This window comes from Leucoraja erinacea, chromosome 18 (assembly GCF_028641065.1).
Source record: "Leucoraja erinacea ecotype New England chromosome 18, Leri_hhj_1, whole genome shotgun sequence".
NCBI lineage: Eukaryota > Metazoa > Chordata > Chondrichthyes > Rajiformes > Rajidae > Leucoraja > Leucoraja erinaceus.
The window spans coordinates 16372531-16392262 of NC_073394.1; positions in this window are offsets into that span (position 1 = coordinate 16372531).

A 19732-nucleotide genomic window follows, 5' to 3' on the forward strand; every position below is an offset into this window, starting at 1 on the left:
TGGCAAACTGTAGTAAGTGATGACCTTTGTTCTCCACTGCATCATAAATTAATGAACAAGAGTCATTAATAATGTTAACATCCAAAACGTTGACAGCAGTGTGCAATAGTTTCTAAATGTTGAATTTCCCTGACAACCAAGGCAATAATGGCCAAAGTGCTTGAATTGTGTTATGGGCCTGTCCCACTTGGCGAATTTTTAGGCACCTGCCGGCGACTGTCATAGTCGTCGCAGGTCACCGAAAAACTGGCGACAACCTACGTCATCCTGACGACAACCTACGACAACACCCACGTCAAAAGAAGTCAAGCTACGCTCATTGGCATCAAACTCACTGTCGCCGAAAAATGTTCAATGTGTTGAAAATTTAGCGGCAACCAGAAAGACGCTACGACCTTTTGCGCGACTGAGGAGACTATTCCCGACGACCATTGATGAACGTGTGGCGACAAACTAGTCACCTGTAGTTGCCTAAAAACTCACCTAAGTGGGACAGGCCCATTAGATTTAAAAATGATGAATGGTGCAAACTGCACTATTGAGGGAAGTTTAGAATCAGATTATTCAATTAACCTGTGCATTAAACCAAAACAGACGCACGGCACATACAAATACCAAGTTAACAAACTAGATAGAATAAATGATCAGATGGCAGTATATCTATACATCTTCAGTGGAGTTTCCCTTATGACCTTATGACCAGAGTTTATGATTGTAGACCAGCAATAGACCACCTACCCTATCTTCCCCCTTTTTTATTCCTTTCCTATTTCCATTTAACAATCACTTTTATTTTCAGATAACTTTTGATAATTGGTACAAGTTTCTGTTTCTTCCGGAAGTGGCGGCGCTGGTGAATGGCTGCGGCTCGCCTGCAGTCCATTTGTTGTTACTTTTTTGTGTTGTTTTTTTCGTTTTGTCTAGCTAAGTTTTTGTTTTTATAGGCTGTGTTTATGTGGGGGGGGGGGGGGGGTTAAAACAGGGCTTGCTGTCTCTCCCTTCGGGGGAATGCAACTTTTTTGTCGTATCCCCCTTCTCTGCCTCCGTCTGCGCTGAGGCCTAATGGCGGAGCTGGCGACCTCGAGGCTCCGGAGGCAGCCTGTCAGGACTCGCCCTGGGCTCGCTCCTCGCTTCCAAATTTTCAAAGCAACCTTAATCAATTTTTAACATTATTCCTATTTCCTATTTTAACTGTTATTTAGAGATATTCCCTGAGCTGTTGACTATTTCTGCCACTTCCTAACATTAGAACTTTTCCCTGATGCTTACTATCACAGAAATGAATTGCAAAATGTAGCTCAGTTGTTAGAATATGCCTTGTTTGTGCTGCTTTGTTGATGATAGAATAACTTAAAATGAATCACTAAATAGCCATGCCAATCCTTGTAGCAATTACAAATGAACAAGTCCCAGTTTAGTTTAGTGTATTATTGTCATGTATACCAAGGTACAGTGAAAACTTTTTTTTTATACGTTCTAACCAGTCAGCAGAAAGACTATACATGAATACAATCAAGCCATCCGCGGTGTACAGATAAAGATAAAGTCCGATAAATTCCAATTAAAGATAGTTGAAAAGTCATCCATGTGGTAGATGGTAGGTCAGGACTGCATTCTAGCTGGTGCGATGGCGGTTCAGCTGTGTGATAACAGCTGTGAAGAAACTGTCACTGAATCTGGTTTCAAACGTCTGTGCCTCTTGCCTAATGGGAGAGGGGAGAAGAGGGTGTGACAAGGTCTGGGTTACGTCCATAACTCTCTGTATTTTCTTGCTGTCTTGGATGAAGCTGTTCCCAAACCATGCTATGATGCATCCCGATAAAGTGCTTTCTACAGTGCATCCGTATAAGTTAGTGTGGTTGTTGGGGACATGCCAAACTTCCTAAGCCTTCGAAGGGAGTTGAACCATTGGTGAGCTTTCTTAGTTATCACTTCAATGGTCCAGGACAAATTGCAGGTGATAGTTACTCCTAAACACTTGAGGCTTTCAACCATTCTCTTCTTTGGCACCATCAATGTATACTGTGTGTGTGTGTGTGTGTGTGTGTGTGTGTGTGTGTGTGTGTGTGTGTGTGTGTGTGTGTGTGTGTGTGTGTGTGTGTGTGTGTGTGTGTGTGTGTGTGTGTGTGTGTGTGTGTGTGTGTGTGTGTGTGTGTGTGTGTGTGTGTGTGTGTGTGTGTGTGTGTGTGTGTGTGTGTGTGTGTGTGTGTGTGTACTGCTTTGCTTCCTGAAGTCAATCTCCTTTGTCTTGCTGAAATTTGGGGAGAGGTTATTATGTTGGCTACGAGGTTCTCAATCTGCTTCCTGTACTCCATCTTTTCATTATTTGATATCGTGCCCACCACGGTGCTGTCATCTGCAAACTTGTAAATGGAGTTGGATTGGTATTTGGCTGCATTAATACCATCTATAAGGAGTATACGAGGGGGTTGAGAACACATCCTTGAAGGGCACCAGCATTGTGAGGATTATAGTGGAAGGTGATTTGGCACCTATCCTCACTGGTTGTAGTCTGTTGGTTAGGAAGTCATGAATCTAGCTGTAGAGGGGAGTACTGATTCCAAGTTCCACATGTTTGGAAATGAGCTTGGTTGGGATAATGGTAATGAAAGCGGAGCTGCAATCTGTGATTACTAAGTCAGACTTAGTATTTCAGCTTTCCTGACACTTAAGCTGCAAGAAGGATTCAACAGCGGGTGACCAACAGCGGGTGGCCCAGTGTTTTCTCAAACATCTTACATTGCCTGCAGGACGTTTGAACTAAAATTAGAAACTTATGCATGACAGCAAGAACTTCTGATTTCATTGGTTAAAAACCCAAACTCAGTGAATGCTGTAAAAGAGCAAATGTTGGAAACACTCAAGTCTTTGGGGAAACACTCAGCAGGTCAGGGAGCCTCTCTGGAGAGAGAAAGGGAGCTTTGTTGATCCTACATGAAAGGCCCGATGAAAGATCATCAACATAAAATATGAAAGTGCCATAATATAATTATGAACTGCTGAGGTCTTCTTATAATTCGTTTCTGAATAAAATGAATAATGATCTTGGCGTATAGTCAATGCCATTTATTTTTGTGCCCTGTTACTATGCAAATGGTATTCATTGCATTGACAAAAATGCTGCAGTTTAAAGCACAAAAAAGAAGCTCGATCAATATTTAGAATTTAAGAAAAATATTTGTAAAAGTTTAATTCTGATTCCTAGAAATCAGTGGCCACTTTAAGAAAATACCTCTTGAGAACAATGGTAATGTTGATGTGAACAAATTCAAAATTGATTAGTAATCTCGGCTCCAGGACATTGTTAAGCCTGATACAATTCCCAATGGACTCTCTGTTTCCACCTGAAATGTTGATCCTGTATTTGGTGGGGTGTGGAGGAGGGGATGTCATTGGAGGAAACAATGTAAGGAAGCACCACAACTATTGTAATATGACATGTATTTAATAAATACTGCATCAGAAAAATAATGAAAGAAACATTTGCACTGTGTATACAGACGGACTGTAACATCATCAGCATGCCAAACAACTAGAAACACACAGATGAGAAATTCAGTTGGTTACAGCCATTTTCTGGTGCCATTAGCTCAATTTTGCTAGCAATTGAGTAACAAGGGAAATCTGTGATCTCGGAAGCACTCTGTAGCCAAACTGAGAGGATGGCAGCAGCTTCTAACACATCCAGCAGGAGATTATATGGGGCAGATGCAGAGGGGGTGAGGGAGAGATGAACTCTATCTGCAGAGATTTATTATATGGTTCAAGTGCTGCTTCCTTTCCCGCACTGGTCTGCACTCACTGTGTGACTGGGATATACTGTAGCTCTGAGTCCCACATCTCAGCACTAAGCAGCCACACCTCTTGCTCCAGCCTACCCTAGCAGCAGGCAGCCTCTCCACAAAGGACCTAGGAGCACCCGCGGAAGACAAGGGAAGTCCTCAGGTTCCGCCACAGCAATGTGCAGTTGCAGAGAGGGCAGGGTTTTACATCAAGCTCCAAGCACAGCAATACCATCAGTTACACATCTCTCAATGCATAATGCAGTATTGGCCCTCTGTAACACTGATTCCTCTTGGGTTCTCATTCCTGGGAATGCATCCTGAATACTAAGCAAGGTATCAAAGTAACTGGACACCAGTTACCCAATCACGAGTTGTCCTATAATTGACCTGCTCTTTGCCACTAACCATCTTAGTATCAACTCAGTCACAATACAAAAATAAAATCCACCACAAAAAAACCTTTATGTCACAAACTTCTCAAGTCAATTATCTCATAATGCATGCAAAATTAACAAATCAACTTTTCTTTAGTGCCTGTCTTATATGCTATGAAACTTCCTACTATTCATACACATTATTACCCGAGTACAGTGTAGCCAGTTTAAGGGTAGCTTTCACTTTTGTCAGCCACTCTGCTCTCTGCAAGAAATTGCAGAAAATTGTGGAACCATCCCAGACCATCACGCAAACCATCCTCCTTTCCAGTGACTCAATTTACACCTCACACTACCTCGGCAAGGCTGCCAGCATAATCAAAGTCTCCCTCTTCTCCTCTCCCCTCCCCCCGCCCCAATCGGGCAAAAGTTATAGAAGTGTGAAAAATCACACCTCCAGATTCAGGGACGGTTTCTTCCCACTCTTTCTCAGGCAACTGAACCATCCTACCAACAACTAGAGAGCAATCCTGAGTTACCATCTACCTCATTGGAGAACCTTGGACTATCTTTGATCAAAGTGTACAGGACTTTATCTTGCACTAAACAGTATTCACTTTATTCCCTTTATCATGCATCTTGTACTGTGGATGGCTCGATTGTAATCATGTATTGTGTTTCCGCTGACTGGTTAGCACACACTGTACCGTTTCACTGTACTTCAGTACACATGACAATAAACAAAACTGAACTACACTAAACTAACTGGTCAGCATGCCAATGCTAGCCAGATGCTACTGTGATTGCAGCTCAAAATTGGAATATCATATATCTTAAATCAATAAAGTATGCACACCAATTGTTGTGTTATCAACTGTATCCTCTGAGACATCACAAACGTTTCATGATATGCAGCAGTATATCCAAACAGAACCAAATATTCCAGCAGGTTAGCTATTTGAATCAATAATTTAGTTGTATACATATCAGCATCCAGCACATGTGGCTGCAACTGGAACTGACAACAGTTGCCCAGCCACTTGCTCTCAAAGATGTTGTGGTCCAGACCAGGAACTATTTTGAATTCCCTAAATTTCAAACAGAAAGGCTAAGAAAGCTCAATTGCAAATATTGTAAGAGATTTCAGCAAATCAGTATTTGTAAAATGCCATTTCTAAGCAGTTGACATCTCATTGTTGCCCTTAATTGACATTTCTTACAATGGAACTCAGAAGTCTGCAACAAGATCTATTTATGGAGATCAAGGTTAAATCGATCGATATGAGCATGAACAAAAAAAAATTACCAGATAACTAGGTGTCACAAGGTCTCCTAAAGTAATGACATGCTGAGGAAGTGTGCACAGAAAACAGTAATGGGCGACAGTGGCCTTGCTCATTGTTTGAAGGATTGTATAAGGCTTTCTTACCTTTATATATACCACCCTTGAAATAAAAACCTGTATTTCACTGTGCGCGGCATGTTGGCACAGTGGTAGAGTTGCTGCCTTACAGCGCTTGCAGCGCCAGAGATCTGGGTTTGATCGTGACTACGGAGATTGCACATTCTCCCCATGACCACATGGGTTTCCTCCGAGTTTTCTTCAGTTTCCTCCCACATTCCAAAGATGTACAGGTTTGTAGATTAATTGGCTTGGTATAAGTGCAAAATTGTCCCTAGTTTGTGTAGGATAGTGCTAATGTGTGGGGACCGTTGGTCAGTGCGGACATGGTGGGCCGTAGGGCCGGTTTCCGCGTTATATCTCCAAACTATACTAAACTAAAATTAACCTCCCCAACTACCAGATGCACCTGTACACTAACTTTTTGCATTTTGTATAGGCGGACCCCAACTTACTTTATGCTTCAGATTTCTGCATATTATCTCCATTTGGATGGGATAGGAATTGAGGGTTATGGTCTGAGTGCAGGTAGATGGAACTAGGGGAGAATGAGTATTCGGCACGGACTAGAAGGGCCGAGATTGCCTGTTTCCTGCTGTAATTGTGATATGGTTATTTAAATAAATTACTATTCTTCCCTCAAACTAAACACATTAGCATTTTCCCACATCATATTCCATTTGCCAGCTCATTTGCCTACTTGCACAAACTTTTTGAATCCTCCTCACAGCCTGCCTTCTCACCTACCTTTACATCATCTGCAAATTTGGCTACAGTACATTTGCTTCCTTCCTCTAAATCATTACTATATGGTGTAAGCCACTGATTCCTGTAGCACCACATCGGTTGCACAGAGCCAACCTGAAAATGATCCCCTTATCCTTGCCAGTCAGCCACACAACATGCTAATTTATTATCTCCTATATCTAGCCACTCATGCTATTTTATTATCTCATACACACCGAGATTTTGGAAAGTTGCCTTTTGTATGACAGCTTGTCAAACACTTTTTGATAATCCAAATATCATACATTCGTTGAAGATCGACACAAAATGCTGGAGTAACTCAGCGGGACAGGCAGCATCTCTGAAGAGAAGGAACCCATTCCTTCTATGCAGAGGTGCTGCCTGTCCCTCTTAGTTGCCCCAGCATTTTGTGTCTATCTTCGGTGTAAACCAGCATCTGCAGTTCCTTCCTACACACATCATACATTCAATGAACTTCCTCAAAGGACTCACATAAATTAATCAGGCATGATTTCTTTATGAAGCCATGCTGACTCTGTTAAATAATATTATTTATCCAAATAGTCTTGCTATTTCTCCCTTAATACCTGGTTCTAACATCTTTCCAATAATAGACATTAGGCTGAAAATAGACACAAAAAGCTGGAGTAACTCAACGGGATAGGCAGCATCTCTGGAGAGAAGGAATGGCTGACGTTTCGGGTCAAGACCATTCTTCAGACTGGTTAGCGATGAGTGATGTGGAGAGATAAGGAACAATGAATTAAAGATATGCAAAGAAGTAACGATGATAAAGGAAACAGGCCATTCATTGTAAGCTGTTTGTAGGGTGAAAATGAGAAGCCAGGGTGACTTGGGTGGGGGAGGGATAGAGAGAGATGGAATGCCAGGGCTACCTGGTGAGAGAAATCAATATTCATACCACTGGGCTGTAACCTGCCCATGCAACACCTGTCACTATACCTCCTCGATGAGTTACTCCAGCTTTTTGTGTTTATCTTCAGTTTATACCAGCATCTGCATTTCCTTCTTACATGTAGACATTAGGATAACCGGCCTACAGTTACTTCGAGTTTTGATTTCTACCATGTTTGAATAAGAATATCACATTACCAGTTTTCTAATTCTCCAGTACAATTTCATAATCCAATGATATTTGGAATGATACATCCACTTTTGAACGTGAGAATGTGTGATGGAAGACTCGGATAAGGGAGCTCCATCCTTGCTCTGGGGAGGGGTAGAGTAGAAAGTGTTGAAACTTTGAGCTTTGCCGTCAGTTGTGGAAAAATATTTATCAGAAGTCTGAAGAAGGATCCTGACCCGAAACATCCATGTTCTGTGGAGATGCTGCCTGATCCGCTGAGTTACACCAGCAATTAGTGTCATTTTATGTAAAGTGACATCTAAAGTTTCTTGGGTAGACAGAAATGCTGGAGAAACTCAGCGGGTGAGGCAGCATCTATGGAGCGAAGGAAATAGGCAACATTTCGGGTCGAGACCCTTCTTCAGACTGATGTGAGGGTGGGGGGTGGGAAGAAGAAAGGAAGAGGCGGAGACAATAGGCTGAGGGAGAGCTGGGAAGGGGAGGTGAAAGCAGGGACTACCTAAAATTGGAGAAACCTATAGTTTCTTGTGTCTCTATCAGAAACATTGGTGTGGAAGGCGGCATTGGGAAGGGAGATGCGATGGAGACAGGAAAGAACTGTGAGGTAAGGTAGCAGGATGAAAGGAAGCTTAATCAGGGTAGTCATGGGAATTTGGGTCTGCTGGAGGGTATATTGTGTAACATTCAACAAGAGTGAATTAAGCAAAGTCGGTTGACAATAAGGTAAGAAAGATAGATTATAATCATACGTCACTATGTGTAGTGAGTGAAGCCCACTGTGCTTTAGAGTGTGAATGGTCACACTATATTTGCGTGGATAGAATAACAATGACAAGATGAACAATCTAAACATCTATGTACTCATGTGAAGTTGGTAAGTTCATAAATACTCTGCTGTCTGGTTGTCTGGTTCAACATTTGGGTCTGCCTGCAAGGACAGTCAGTCACCCATTTCTGTTCCCTCTCAATTAAGTCATCAACAAAGGCTAAATTACTTGTAATTTTGTGAGTATGCTAAACGTTTGCTTGCAAAATTTCTTAGTTTACCTAATTGCGCACAATTAACACATTCCATTGCTCAAAGGCTTATTTGTTTATTCAACTTCCCCTTGATACATTGACGACACATTCATCCATCCAATTGTCCTCATATCTAGTGTCAATGCATCCATCAAGCCAGTTTATTGGGGCATCGGTCTCAATATTTTCCATACAGATATGTAGCCCTGAATACCACAGAGGGCAATAACTGTGGCAATTAAATTGAATCAGCTAAAGAGCAGGGTCATGTCTTAGGGGAGGGCAAATAGGGCAAAGGGTTACACAATGTGTGTGTTTTTGAGATGAATAGAGAACATTAGCCTCATTAGGTTACCTCAGCACCCATTGAGGCAGCATTGAAGTCAGTTATCCTTGATCCTGAGGGTTTGCTCTAAAATAAGGTAGCACACAGGGACATTGGACTGCATTTAGAACAAAATATAAATTATAAGGGTATACAGAACATGCATCTTTAATAGCTAAGCAATGGAATTTAAGAACAACCTTTGTTAAACACGTGTCAGAGAATATACAGATACAACATACATTTCTAGGATCAAAAAAGTGGTGCAGAGGAGATTGATAGGACATTGGAGACATTGCCAGGATGTTGGGAATTTCATTTATGAGAGCAAGCAGTTAGGTTGGGGTTGTTTCCTCTGAAATAAAGGAGGCCAATGAGTGTTTTAGTAAGGTACAGAAAAAAAAAACCCAAACCAATTCTTATTACCAGAGGGTCTATTTTTAGGGTGTGTGGATTTTTTACAAGGATTAGTGGGGAGCTGAGTGAAAACATTTTCATCAAAGCTTGGCGGAGGGGAATGTCAAGAACATACTGGCTAATTGTGTGTTCGAGCAAAAGTTCTCATGAATCAGCTCCTCTTTGAACTGACGGAGCCCAGATCATCACACAAACTAACCTCTTCTATTGACACCATTTATAACTTATGCTGCCATGGCAGGATAATCAAAGATGAGTCACACCCTGGCCACTCCCTCTTCTCCCCTCTCCCATCAGGCAAAACCAGCTGTTATCAGTCAACTGAATTATCTTACCACAACCAGAGAGCAGTGCTGAACTACAATCTCCCTCTTTGATAACCCTCGGACTATTCTTGGTCGGACTTTGCTGGCTTTACCTTGCACTAAATGTTATTCCCTTATCATGTTTCTATACACTATAAAAGGCTTGATTGTAATCAATTGTATTTTATTTCTGCTGACTGGTTCGCATGCAACAAAAGGCTTTGCACTGTAACACGGTAAATGTGACGATAAACTAAACTGAGAAAGGCAATAGCTGGAGGCCCTGCAGAAGCCTGAGGCTTGCCTAGGATGGGCACTGCTCATAACAACTAGAGCACGGGCTGGACTTTGAAAATGGCACAAAACGTGGCGTCTCTTGCATGCGGGACCAATGGGTTATTCTGTGCACTTGCTTATTAAAGATGTGCTTTGGTATGGCAATACTCTACTCGACTGTAAGAAAATAAATTCACCGTGCGTTTGCACTTCACACATGTGGCAATAAAAGTGGCATCGAAATTGATCAACTCCGCTGTATATTTCTCGGTCCCTGCATCTCCCGGGGTCTTATGGTTACCGAGTCTCGGATGCCCCAATGCACTTGATAGACTGTTATCTGCTCTTCTAGTAAGTTGGTTGCCACACAAACTATTTTTGAGCTAAAAGGTGCAGAGAACATTTAATTAGCTGTGCTCATTTACCTCACAGCTGCAAGATCTGGACAAATATATTTTGATATCCTGCCTAAATCTTATAATTACATTGCAAATCACATTCTGTCTTAGCTGAGAACCATAATTTTCTGCAATAAGCATTGGTGTAGGATTAAGAATTTGAAATGAGATGAAGTTTTATATTTTCTCTGAGATTTTTTGTAAACGTTTAAAAACACCTATCTAGAAATGGAATTTCATAGCACTAAACATGATTTACAGCAGTATTAATCAGTAGATTGTACACTGCTTCTCAAATTAATTTCATTAACTTCAATCAAATGAATTTTGAAGGAAGAGTACAATGTGCCAATGTTTCAGATTGAGGTTGTTTGGCATGTTCGTATAAAATGGAACATGATGATACCTTTAATGTGAGATGAACATAGTCCATGCTGAGTTAAAAATGGTCAGCCTTGAGGTTGAAGCAGATTTTATTCAGATATGCTTATTCCAAAAAAATTAGGGAGTTGGTGCTGGGTGAGTGAAAAGTGCATTTGGTGAGGTTCCTTAGCCTCCTTTTGTTTATCAGAGGGGAGCATTTTGTAGCTGGGTCTGAACTGAAGATGAGCGGAGGAATATAAATTGATCTGCTAATTTCTTGCCCAGTGGGAACAGTTAAAATTGAAGCTCATTTCAACATTTGAAAATGACACAAAAACGTGGCGTCTCTTGCATGCGGGACCAATGGGTTTTCTGTGCAGGTTGTTAGGCAACTGAAGGTGGGAAGAACAAAGACCAGGCTGGAAATGAAGAGCTGACATTCATGGTCATATACACGATGACGGTGATATGAAAGCCTGATTTTGATTTATAATTGCAATATAGTCTATACAAATGCTCACAAAGTGAAGCTGCGATGATGGTATGTCTTACACAGTGGGAGTCAACTATCATGTTTGATGTTATGCTGTGAAAGCTTGAAATTTGAAGCATTTAAATGTGAATTTACCTAAATGATAGTGAGAATCTAGATTACCAAAGAGCTCCTCTAAAATTTAAATGGAATGCTTTGAAACAGATTATAGAATTACAGAAACTTATGGCTGCTTATCCCAGCAGTTTCTCATAAGACTACAACATTATTCACAGGTGCAAAATGTTTAAAAAAAGAATAATAAGGGCCTAGGTGGTTTAGATTATATTCCCCCGCGCTGGCCTCCAGAAATCAATACTGACTTTTTGCAAACTTCTGCAATTAAAAAATGGTCAATACCACTTTCCTGGAAATTTTTCTGCCTCATCTTCCACTCAACCACAGCAATAATACATGTCATCCTGCAGTTCAAAGAGGAGCTGATTCATGAGAACTTTTGCTCGAACACACAATTAGCCAGTATGTTCTTGACATTCCCCTCCGCCACGCTTTGATGAAAATGTTTTCACTCAGCAGAAGTCCACAATTCGCTGCAATTTATTGCAGTCTTGGATGGTGCTGTTCCCAAACCAAGTTGTGATGCATCCTGATAAAATGCTTTCTATGGTGCATCTGTCATAGTTGGTGAAGTTATAGGGGACAAGTCAAATTTCCTCAGCCTTCTAAGGAAGTAGAGGCATTGGTGTGCTTCCTTGGTTGTTGCTTCAGTATGGTTGGTCCAGGAGAAGTTGTTGGTGATATTGACTCCTAAGAATTTGAAGTATTCAACTATCTCTACTTAGGCACCGTCAATGCAAACTGGGGTATGTGTACCACTCCCCTCCCAGAAATCGATCACTATCTCCTTTGTCTTGCTGATATTGAGAGAAAAGTTGTTGTCTTGACATCTGGACACGAGGTTTTCATGTGTAGGTGTATTTGAGACATATACAATAACTGAGAAATAGGGAGTTAAAGAAAGATTGCACATATAGACAGAGAAAAAGACAGAACTGGGATGCAGGAAAGTAAATTAAAATTTGGCTTTTGAGATGTTAAATCCTTAACAAATTGGTCCCATCAAAGAACAAGAGTTAACAGAATATATGATTATGTTTCTGCATCAGAGGGGTTGATTAGCATCGCTATAAGATAGTTAACCTAGTTAAAAAGAAAAAATAACAAATCCTTAAAACTAATAGGAAAGCTAATTGCATTAAACAATCTGCAAATTTCAAAGATTTACAAATCTTTAAATTTCCTGGGCCTACTGCAAATTTGCCTATAAATTAATTGTTTCCATCTCCATTATACCATTATTTTTCCCACATCTGGACCAATAATACAAATTCAACTGTCACAATTTGCTACAAGCACCTTTTATTGAACAATATAGGAAATAAGGTTCTTGGTAGTTTTATATTCCACTAGACCGAATGGGACCCATTGGATCCCGTCCGCTCAACGTGCGGGGGGGGGGGGGGGGGAGTGGGGCGACCTGCGTGTGTCACACACACACACTAACCACCCCTCACACACACACGAACCACCCCCCATGATATGATATTATATTAATATTATTAATTCGCTCCTTTTACAAAATCCCTGCCCTATCCACTCATGCATAGCCCCCCTCACAGGCGCGCCTACAGAGGGAGAGGGAGGGGGGTAGAGAGAAAGGGGGCAGAGACACAAAGAGAGGGGCAGAGACACAGAGAGAGGGGCAGAGACACAGAGAGAGGGGCAGAGAGAGATACTCCATGCCACTGCCATGAATTATCTTAAGTATTTAATACTTTGCCTTAAAATATAATGGTAACAGTCATTACAGTAGTCCTTGATATGGAGTGCCAGTTTTCCATCAGGACCCAAGATCATTTTTATTATGTTTTGTATTATTTTGGTCGGAAACATAGGTTTTCCAACATATTTCGGACTCATATAAAATTTGGGGAAGAGCTCAAGAGAAGAATAGACCCTAAAACAGCAACAAAACGTTTTACAAACGTCAGTCTATCTTTGCAACCATGTGTGCCAACTGTGGAAAATAATAACCTGCACTTAGCAGCACTGAAATATTTAAACCCCTGAATCTAATAACTGGTGGGATAGTGGGAAATGTGAAATAAATCATTTATTGGCAGTCTTGGTAGCTTTCTGCATTAATTACATGATAGGTAGATTTAATTGTCCATGAATGGTAGATAATCATATACATCAGATCTACATATTTTACCATGAACAATGAGGATATAATTCCCACCTACACAGCTCAAATACGTTGTTTTTTTCCACTTTCCCACTTCTAAAAATGTTCTTACTATTCATTCCTTCTTAGGCAGTCATTAAAATGTGTCTTTTATCTTTCTGAGTGTCACAAATCTTAGGGAGAGCAATGGTTATTCCCTGTATAAATGGCTGCTCACTCTACTGAAAGCCCCACATACTCTGTCTGAGCAATGTTAAAATGGCAGGAATTAACTGGAGACTGTGAGAGGGATGCTGGAAATGCAGCTGTACTGCCTCCACCTGATGTTAGTCCACTGTACTCACTTTATTGTTGGCTGCTGTGCTTGGCATAATCTGTCCATCAGACAAGCTGAGCCATTGCCAGTTGGAATAGAATAAGGAGACGTCCAGCAGGCAAACTAGCAGGACCAGCATGATGATGATCCATATCAGGATACCCGTAAGGAGCTGAGCAAGTGGAATAATGTGCGGGCAGGTCCAGACCCTCTACAACAGGACCGCATATCAAGCTTACCAACTGGGAGTGCCTCTCTGGATGGATTGTGAAGCTGTGCTAGATACTAAAAATAGTCTCAGAAGCTCCACAAGATCCATCTCTTGCTTCACAACCTTTCTCAAAACACTCACGAAGTAGCAGCATCATCTCAGTCAGTACAATATCTTAGTAGGAATTAACTTTGGTCAATGTGACACTAACAATATCAGCCAGACTAAAGTTAGAACCAATTTATACCTCACGCTGCCTCGGCAAGGCTACCAGCATAATTAAGGACAAGTTGCACCCTGCTCACTCCCTCTTCTCCCCTATCCTATCGGGCAAAAGGTGTGGAAGTGTGAAAATGCACACCTCCAGATTCAGGGACAGTTTCTTCCCAGCTGTTATCAGGCAACTGAATCATCCTACCACAAGTAGAGAGCTGTCCTGAACTACTATCATTGGATATCCTCGGACTATCTTTGATCGGACTACTGGCTTTATCTCGCACTATTCACATTATTCCCTTTATCATGAATCTGTGCAACAAATGCTTTTCACTGAACTTGGTTACACATGACAGTAACCTAAACAAAACGAATTTTAAATCAGTTGTCTGTTGAAAATAGATTTCCTATCTTTCCTATTTTGTTCCAGGGATATTCAATATTCAGGAGGGATAGACAGAAAGGAAAAGGAGACGGTAGCGTTGCTGGTTAGAGAGGAGATTAACGCAATAGAAAGTAAGGACATTAGCTTGGAGGATGTGGAATTGATATGGGTAGAGCTGCGAAACACTAAGGGGCAGAAAACGCTAGTGGGAGTTGTGTACCGGCCACCTAACAGTAGTAGTGTAGTTGGGGATGGCATCAAACAGGAAATTAGAAATGCGTGCAACAAAGGTAAAACAATTATAATGGGTGACTTCAATCTGCATATAGATTGGGTGAATCAAATTGGTAGGGGTACTGAGGAAGAGGATTTCTTGGAATGTATGCGGGATAGTTTTCTAAACCAACATGTAGAGGAAGCAACGAGAGAGCAGGCTATTCTAGACTGGGTATTGAGTAATGAGGAAGGGTTTGTTAGCAGTCATGTTGTGCGTGGCTCCTTGGGCAAGAGTGACCATAATATGGTTGAGTTCTTCATTAGGATGGAGAGTGACATTGTTAATTCAGAAACAAGGGTCCTGAACTTAAAGAAAGGTGACTTTGAGGGTATGAGACGTGAATTGGCCAAGATAGACTGGCAAATTATTCTTAAAGGGTTGACGGTGGATATGCAATGGAAGGCATTTAAAAACTGCATGGATGAACTACAACAAGTGTTCATCCCAGTTTTGCAAAAGAATAAATCAGGGAAGGTAATGCATCCGTGGATAACAAGGGAAATCAAGGATAGTATCAAAACAAAAGATGAAGCGTACAAATTAGCCAGAACAAGCAGCCTACCAGAGGACTGGGAGAAATTCAGAGTCCAGCAGAGGAGGACAAAAGGCTTAATTAGAAAAGGGAAAATAGATTATGAAAGAAAACTGGCAGGGAACATAAAAACTGACTGCAAAAGTTTTTATAGATATGTGAAGAGGAAAATATTAGTTAAAACAAATGTAGGTCCCTTGCAGTCAGAAACAGGCAAATTGATCATGGGGGACAAGGACATGGCAGACCAATTGAATAACTACTTTGGTTCTGTCTTCACTAAGGAAGACATAAATAATCTGCCGGAAATAGCAAGGAACCGGGGGTTAAATGAGATGGAGGAACTGAGTGAAATCCAGGTTAGCCGGGAAGTGGTGTTAGGTAAATTGAATGGATTAAAGGCTGATAAATCCCCAGGGCCAGATAAGTTGCATCCCAGAGTACTTAAGGAAATAGCCGCAGAAATAGTGGATGCATTAGTGATAATTTTTCAAAATTCTTTAGATTCTGGAGTAGTTCCTGAGGACTGGAGGGTAGCTAATGTAACCCCACTTTTTAAAAAGGGAGGGAGAGAGAAAACGTGGAATTACAGACCAGTTAGTCTAACATCGGTGGTGGGGAAAATTCTGGAGTCGGTTATTAAAGATGGGATAGCAGCACATTTGGAAAGTGGTGAATTCATTGGACAAAGTCATCATGGATTTATGAAAGGTAAATCATGTCTGACGAATCTTATAGAATTTTTCGAGGATGTAACTAGTAGAGTGGATAAGAGAGAACCAGTGGATGTGTTATATCTGGACTTTCAGAAGGCTTTTGACAAGGTCCCACATAAGAGATTAATATACAAACTTAAAGCACATGGTATTGGGGGTTCAGTATTGATGTGGACAGAGAACTGGCTGGCAGACAGGAAGCAAAGAGTAGGAGTAAACGGGTCCTTTTCAGAACGGCAGGCAGTGACTAGTGGGGTACCGCAAGGCTCAGTGCTGGGACCCCAGCTATTTACAATATATATTAATGATCTGGATGAGGGAATTGAATGCAACAAATTTGCGGATGACACGAAGCTGGGGGGCAGTGGTAGCTGTGAGGAGGATGCTAGGAGGCTGCAAGGTGACTTGGATAGGTTGGGTGAGTGGGAAAATGCATGGCAGATGCAGTATAATGTGGATAAATGTGAGGTTATCCACTTTGGTGGCAAAAACAGGAAAGTAGACTATTATCTGAATGGTGGCCGATTAGGAAAAGGGGAGATGCAATGAGACCTGGGTGTCATGGTACGCCAGTCATTGAAGGTAGGAATGCAGGTGCAGCAGGCAATGAAGAAAGCAAATGGTATGTTAGCATTCATAGCAAAAGGATTTGAGTATAAGAACAGGGAGGTTCTACTGCAGTTGTACAGGGTCTTGGTGAGACCACACCAGGAGTATTGCGTACAGTTTTGGTCTCCTGAGCTGAGGAAAGACATTCTTGCCATAGAGGGAGTACAGAGAAGGTTCACCAGATTGATTCCTGGGATGGCAGGACTTTCATATGAAGAAAGACTGGATAGACTCGGCTTGTACACGCTAGAATTTAGAAGATTGAGGGGGGATCTTATAGAAACTTACAAAATTCTTAAGGGGTTGGACAGGCTAGATGCAGGAAGATTATTCCCGATGTTGGGGAAGTCCAGAACTAAGGGTCACAGTTTAAGGATAAGAGGGAAGTATTTTAGGACCGAGATGAGAAAATCATTTTTTACACAGAGAGTGATGAATCTGTGGAATTCTGTGCCACAGAAGGTAGTTGAGGCCAGTTCATTGGCTATATTTAAGAGGGAGTTAGATGTGGCCCTTGTGGCTAAAGGGATCAGGGGGTATGGAGAGAAGGCAGGGATGGGATACTGAGTTGGATGATCAGCCATGATCATATTGAATGGCGGTGCAGGCTCGAAGGGCCGAATGGCCTACTCCTGCACCTATTTTCTATGTTTCTATGTTTCCATGTTCCAATGTGGTACCAGCTGAGGTGCCAAATTCAGTTCTCAGCCTTACATTCTGATGGACTAAATCACATCAAAGGATGTATTCATGATTTCAATATTAAAATCATAGGGAGCTTTGTATAAATGTGAATCTTATTCCTCCATAACCCAAGAGCACTTACGTTTCTATGCATAGTGCTTGCTGCACTTTGAAGTAATCTAATCAGAAGCTGAATATCGTTATGCAGAGCAGCACTTTTCATTCACAGGTTCTGCAGGTACTCACTTAAAATCTCTAACTGTCCAGTACATTATTAGCTATTTAGAATCGAAACATAACCAGGCTAAACAATGAAAGCAGTTAATAATCCCCTCATGATTGAACTAAACACTTAGGCATCAGTGTAAATGGTTGTCAGTACACTTGGTCAAGAAGTACACTCAGTAATCTTGGTTTTATTTTTCAAACTGTAGCTTAATCTCTGTCACTGTAACCATTTGACATAGCATTCTATATAGCTGCTGGCCTTTGATCATATGTGCAGGAAGAAACTGCAGATGTTGGTTTAAACCGAAGATAGACACAAATAGCTGGAGTAACAAAGCTGGGTGGGGGAGGGACGGAGAGAGAGGGCATGCAAAGGTCATATTTTGCTTGGGTACCATACAACCTAGTGATATGAATATTTATTTCTCTAACTTCAAGTAACCCTTGCATTCCCTCTCTCTTTGTCCTTCCCCCACCCAATTCATTGTGCAAGCTTCAATGTCATCTTATTGAATCTCATTGTCAGTAACTCGTTTTCATCTAGCCCACAGCAAACAATCACCTGTTACCTTTATCATCATTATTTTTTTTTGTACATCTCTCAATCATTTGATCTATATCTCTCTATACACCGCCTGGATCTCTTGTTTCTCTTTCCCCTGACACTCAGTCCGAAACATCACCTTGCTCCAGAGATACTGTCTCAGACTTACTCAGGGTTACTTCAGCTGTTTGTGTCTATATTTGGCCTGTGATTATACAAGATAGTTTGGCAGTCACTTTGGAGTCCTGGTGCTTCAACATAGCTTCCACAGATAACACATAACACTGGAACCTGTGCAATGAAGCACTTCAAGCAGATGTACCTGTCTTTAGCCTTCTGCAATTCATCTCCCCAAACTAACCTCAGAGTGACAGGCATTTCTCAACCCTCAAAGCATTTCTTAAAGCATGCAACAGGTTTTGCCCTTCTGATGTGTGGCAACTTGCAGTATCATCACACAACTGAGAACATCCTCACATTTTTAAAGGCATCTCAGATCACTCAGTATTGGTTTAACAATAGCATCAATTTTTTCATGGTTGTATTACTTTGGATTTTGGAAAATCTTTCCTGACATGTCACAATTATAAGCCTTTAAACCACCTACATGAGACTTCATTAATTGATACTATTAATAATGCTTTATTTAACCTTCATTTAAAGGATAAAATATTAAGCAAAATCTACCGTCGGGCAAATTAAATTAAATGGCTTCATTCACCATGAATTGCACAAATAGAGCAATAGTAACTTTGAATGTGCAAAATATTTGGTTGCAATAGAAACCTATTAAACCAACAGTCCCACCACATTGTTTGCTTTCCCTATTGATGCGTCCAGCTATTGGAAGGCTGGCTTTGTTGTTAGCTCCAAAATATAGCTGTCTGTTCAGACTACAAAGGGTTTTTGCTTTAGTTGGGCCAGTCCAGACTACAACTGGTGTATCTGCCATCTGGCAAGCAGCTTGACAGCACTGGTGGATGCCTGAGACCAAATTCAATGTTCATGCCATTGCATTGTAGATGTCAAGGCAAACTCAGAGGAACAGCACCTCATATTCCACAATATAGAAACAAAGAACTGCACGTGCTGGCTGATACCAAAGAGAGACTGGCGTAACTCACGGGGCAGGCAACATCACTAGAGAAAAAGGATAGGTGACATTTCAGGTGAAGATTGAAGAAGGGCCCCGACCCAAAACATTATGTATCCTTTTTCTCCATAGGTGGTGCCTGACCCATTGCATTACTCCAGCACCATGTGTCTATCAGCACCTCATATTCCACCTGGTTAGTCTACAAGCTAAGAGTATGATAATTTAATTCTCCTCTTTCAGTTAACCCACACATGCCCTCAGTCTCTTTCTCTCCCTTCTTGTCTACCCTTGATCTTTCACTTACACCTTCTTCCCACCTTATCCCCCAGCCTTCTGTCACCGTCTTTCCCCTCGCTCCCACATGCTCTTCCCACTGGATCCCCTTCCCCCTGATCACCCCTTTCATCTCCTTTCTCCATTATTCCCATCTTCCACTAAATCCTTCGTGTTGGGCACCACGGTGGCGCAGCGGGAGAGTTGCTACCTTACAGCACCAGAGACCTGGGTTCAATCTGGACTACGGGTGCTGTCTGTACGGAGTTTGTACATTCTCCCCATGACCTATGTGGGTTTTCTCCGAGATCTTCGGCTTCCTCCCACACTCATAAGACGTACAGGTTTGTACGCTAATTGGCTTGGTAAAATTGTAAATTGTCC